Below are 6,000 nucleotides of genomic sequence, written 5' to 3'. Positions count from 1 at the left end.
TTAGCAGAGGTGCTGTGACCTACATCTTCAAAATCGTTGGTTGCATCCTTCCCTGCAAAGACAATTAGATGAAAAATTTAGTTCTGCAAATAGAGTCAATTAAGCAAGACCAGAGTTTGACTGGTTTAATCATGCTTTCTTTTATATAAGAATGGAGGAAAATATACAAGACAAAAAGCAACTAACATGTAAAATCTACAGTTCAACAAAAAGCTGATTTGAATTATTACCAGTTACTGCTAGCAAGACTTCATCACCACCTGGATGCTCATCCATAAATGGGGTGACATCGAACACCTGTAGTACCAAAATATGTGAAAATAAAAGTGAGTACTTCATGATGAAGAAAAGATATGGGCATGCCCAAATTTTCATATCAAGTCCCCGCAAGTTAATACGCAATTATTCGGATATGTCTTAAGCTCTTCATAAATCATTGTCCTATATGTTAATAAGGGGAGATTGTCAATATACAGATCGACTTGCCTAACGTAAAAAAAAAGAAGGGGAAGAGAAGAGCATAGGTTTAATGTTTTATAAACACTAAATCTCAGATAATGTCAGAAAGAAAGAAGGCAAGAACAGTAATATAATTTGGTTTAGGTGTGAAATCATTAATATTTTTATAAGAGATAACGCGTAAGTCCCTACAAATGACGACCAGAATGAGAACTACTAGATACAATTTCTTAAGATGATTAAGATAAAAATATTGAAGTCACCAGGAGAAAGGAAAGAGGGCATTTCAAGAAAAGATCCAATTTTCTGTAAGTTCTTACAGAAAATTTAAATACTTTACAGCTAAATGTAATTTCTTTACCACTGTGGTCATACTGTAAGTTGAATTGTGATTCAGATCATAACTTGAGCTGCTTTTTTTTTTGTGACTCCTGTCATCCTAACTCCACATTTGCATCACAAATAAGACCTAGACTAGCTAATTGGGCACGCATGAGTTTTGCACTGATAAAGAATGCTCGGGTGAATGTATATTGATGCCATAAAGATAGGGACAAAAATCAGTACAAATTAAAAAAAAAAAAACAAAAAAAACATGGTTATAGTACTTGGGTTCTCATGCTCCAAGTAAATTTCTTAGGTTCTCCTGCTCCAATATACATTTATGACATGACACAAGAAAAGAATATGATATGGCACAAGAAACCCACTTGTGCCTTTCCCTTCAAAGCAACTGCATTTAATGATAGGAATACACACATACAAATATATATACATACAATATATATATATATATATATATTGTATGTATATATGTGTATATATGTACACATATATTCATAGACATGCATGCATACATAAACACGTACTTTTCATGAGTAAAAAAAAAAAAAACCAATATAGCCCATTCACTGGATGTACAGATATATGAATGCTATTTATCAGAGTTATATATGTAGTCTTTTTGGGGGATGAACTATATGTTGTCATCTGCATGAGTGTGGATGAAGCAATGAGGTAGCTTGGCAGACTGGATAAAATGCAAGATGGTATTGCAATGACATCTAAGAGCACCTGACATTGATACACAATAGTGATGATATTTAGGAACTGAAATTTGAGGTTCCTGTGCCAGTGTACCGACTCGTGTGCTGCATTTCTTTTGACAAGCTATCTTATGTAAGGATGCCAGTCTTTTTGAACAGAAGCTCTATGTCTGTGGCTAGAATGCTGGCATCTTTTAACTGTGGAACTTCTTCATGGCATCAATGTCAGAAAGGTACGCAACCACTTTCAAGGCATCTTTTATCTGTGGAACTTCTTTCACTACAGTAAATGAGGAAAAAGAGAGAGGTAGAAAGAGAGAGGTTTCTTTTCTTGCCATTAGCTAAACAAAACCTCTTCCATATAGCAGGAAAGAGAGAGGTAGAAAGTGATCCCTATGAATGAGTGAGAAGGCTCTCCAAGCACCACATTTCTTTAATCTAGCTTTTAGGCTGAAGGTAGGTGAAAAGTACCATTAATCTCATCGCATGGATAGAGATATCTGGCATTGGACTTTTTTGTTTGTCTTTATTTATCTATCTAGCAAATGTGAGGAATGGCTTGCATCATGGAGAATATAATTTATAATTCCTAGGATACATAGGGTTGATGATAAGCACCATGGACCACATTACTATTGTTCCTGATGCTTAGCTAAATACAATGTCTCACCGACCATCACATGAACTATTGCACAAAATAATACATCCATGGTTCAAGAAAGATAGGACCATAGAAAAGGTGCCATTTGTTAAATCTTTCGACAAACACGTATAAATAAAATAAGAAAAAGGCATCTGCTGCTATGTGTTTTGGATTCAAAATAAATAGCTTACAAGTTGTATGTTACATGCATCCACCAAATCATATGATAATGGTGCATCCAATTCACATTCAATAAAAGCAGAATATAAGTTGGAAATCTTCTCTTCTTTTTTGTATAGGTTTAAATGTACAAGATGAAATACAGCCTAGTGGGATTATAGATGCTTTGATTCGTCCCAACTGTCACATGCATATAATATGGATTTTTGTTTTTTTCTGTTTCATGCATATACTATGGATCTGTTTCATGCATACTGTGGAATGTGGATGCATTATGCATTACTTGCCCTTATGCATATTAGATCTTGATTCGTAATATCTTGGATTGGTGCACTTACCCTTATGAGAAATGATAAGATCAACTTTAGGCTCCTATGAAACTACATATGTGTATGGGAATAGGTCAACTCGTGATAGTAGATGTTTGCCAATATTGATTCAATTAGTATCTTCTGACCTGGATTTCAAAACTGGGATCCAAGGAACCTTCAAAATGGACTAAATTGTAAGGTAGGTTTCTTAACAAGCTATGGTTTTGTTTTGAGAATGATTACAGCGCATTATTTTTGTATTTTGAATGTCAGGCAATATATTGTGAGGTTATAGTAAGTGTCACATGCTTTTCTTCATGCAATTTATATGTAGTCCATCCTTCTAATAGTGTTTATCTTTTTTATATGAACTGCAGTTCAATCGGTATTCTAATAGAATGGACAAAAGTTGGATAAATAAGTTGAGATCCAGTGCCGAATATTTGGATGGAGTTCAGAATTTCATTAAGTTTGCTTTTGAGAAATCTAATATGAACGGAAAAATTTTATGTCCATGTCAAAAATGTGTAAACGGTTCTGCTCTTGATCCAAAAATTGTTGAAGAACATTTGGTATGGAATGGTTTTCTAAAGGGTTATACTGCATGGGTACTCCATGGAGAGTTCATACCTTCATGTAACCAACCCTATCTAGAAGACACCTTCAATTTTGGATGTAGTGACACGGAACAAAATTCTGTAGAAGAAGATGATATAAGGAGCCTACTTAGAGATGCTCTTGGACATAATATCAGAACTGTAGGAGAAAATGAGCGTGCAGTTATTGATCAGTCCATGCATGTTGAGGAATCTATACATGCTGATGACACAGCTCATTATGATAACTTGGTGAAAGATTGTGATCAAGAACTGTATCCGGGTTGTAAGAATTTTATGAAGATTTCTTTTCTTCTGCATTTATTACATTTGAAATATTTGAATGGGTGGTCCAGCAAGTCTTTTACCATGCTTCTTCAATTATTAAAGGATGCATTTCCGGAAGGTGTTACTTTGCCATCATCTTCATATGAAGCCAAAAAACTAATAAAAGAGTTGGACCTTGGATACGAGAAGATACATAGTTGTCCGAATGACTGCATTTTATATCGTGCTGAAAATAGCAACCAAGAGTCATGCCGAATATGTGGAACTTCACGATGGGTAAAACCTAAAGAAGATGAGAATGATTCATTGACTGAAGTGGATGCTGCACTGACTAAGAAAAAACCGGCTAAAATTTTGAGGTATTTTCCTCTTATACCAAGATTAAAAAGGATGTTTGCATCATCAAAGACAGCTTCCTCGATGAGATGGCATGACGAAGGTCGTATAAAGGATGGAATGTTACGACACCCAGCGGATAGTCCTGCATGGAAAGCATTTGATGATAGGCATCCCGGATTTGCTTCTGATATTCGCAGTGTTAGGCTAGGTTTAGCTACTGATGGATATAATCCATTCCGAACGATGAACTCAACATACAACACTTGGCCGGTTGTTTTAATTTCATATAATTTGCCACCATGGATGTGTATGAAATAGTCTTCAGTAATTCTGTCAATGGTTATTCCAGGTGACAAGGGCCCAGGTAATGATATTGATGTTTTTCTACAGCCTCTAATAGAGGAATTGAAACAAATATGGGAGGGTATTGATGCATTTGATGCTTTCGCTGGCCAAAATTTCAAATTGCGTGCAGCTCTTATGTGGACTATCAATGATTTTCCTGCGTATGCTAATTTATCTGGTTGGAGCACTAAGGGGCGTATTGCATGTCCTTCTTGTGGAGATTCAACCCATTCATATTGATTAAAATATGGAGGAAAGTTCTGTTATATGGGCCATTGTCGGTGGTTAGAAGCAAACCATCCATTTCGATTTCAGAAAGACTTATTTGATGGTACCATAGAGTTGCGATCTGCCCCTATTCCACCAACTGGAACTGAAGTCCTTAGACAAATGCATGGCACCAATTATATACCGGGTAAGGTCTCCAAATTTCAAAGAAGAGGGGAAGGGAACATGTTGGCAGCACAATGAATGAAGGATTAATAGCAGAGGTTGAAGAGGATGCTGACAACTTTTTTGAGAATGAAGATAACGTATATGGTCAGGAAACAATGGCAGCATCTACACAGAAACAGCTATGGAAAAAAAAGAGCATTTTCTTTGATTTACCTTACTGGGAGTATAATCTTCTTCGACATAACCTTGATGTGATGCATATAGAGAAGAACATTTGTGATAACCTGATTGGAATATTGTTAAATCTTGATGGAAAGACCAAAGATAACTTGAAAGCGCGTCTTGATTTGAAAGATATGGGCATAAGACAAGAGCTTCATCCGACAGAGCTTGCCAATGATAAATTTTATACACCTCCTGCATGTTATACAATGTCTACTCAAGAGAAAGATCTTTTTCTAACAGTTCTGAAAAATATGAAGGTTCCTGATGGGTACTCATCGAATATTTCACGATGCGTAAATCTCAAAGAGCGTAAACTTTCAAATCTTAAAAGTCACGACTGTCACATTTTGATGCAAGATATCTTTCCATTGGCTTTAAGATCGTCAACACCGAAACAAATTTTCGCAATTGTTTCTTAATTGTCATCATTCTTTAAGGCATTATGTTCTAAAGTTCTTGATCCTAAGGAGCTTGATCAATTGGAGTCTAATGTTACACTTACACTATGCCATATGAAAAAGATCTTCCCTCCTGGGTTTTTTACTATTATGGTTCATCTACTCATTCACTTAGCGGCAGAGGCTAAACTTGGTGGACCGGTTCACTACCGATGGATATATCCTATTGAGAGGTGATTTTTCTAAACTCTAATAGCCAAATTTAATAATCAGTTTGATTTTGATATTTATTTTAAAAATTTATTGTTGAAGGTTTCTTATGCGCTTAAAAGATTATGTACGCAATCGAGCCTATCCCGAGGGATTGATTGCTGAAGGATATATTGCTGAGGAGTGTTTGACATTTTGTTCGAGATATCTTGAAGGTGTTGAAACAGTTTTCAATCGACCTCAAAGGAATTGTGATTTCATAGAGAATGCAGATGTTTACAAGTTCTCATCTGGTAGAAGAGTTTTGGAAAAAGTTGAAAGTGTTGTTCTTGACCAGAAATCATTGGCACAGGCACATCGCTATCTCTTACTTCATAGTGATATAATATCCGCGTCTCGCAGGTTAGTACGGTTAATGAAAATCTAAATTTACTGTCATGTCAGGAGAATGTAATATTGATACTCAATTAAAGATTTTCTGATCATGCAGAGAATTTTTAATGGCTCAGCGAAGTCTCAACCATAACATTCGTCCTACACCAAGGATTGAGCAACGATGGTTGG

Source organism: Phoenix dactylifera, chromosome 1 (assembly GCF_009389715.1).
Source record: "Phoenix dactylifera cultivar Barhee BC4 chromosome 1, palm_55x_up_171113_PBpolish2nd_filt_p, whole genome shotgun sequence".
Classification (NCBI taxonomy): Eukaryota; Viridiplantae; Streptophyta; class Magnoliopsida; order Arecales; family Arecaceae; genus Phoenix; species Phoenix dactylifera.
This window is presented reverse-complemented; position numbering follows the sequence as displayed.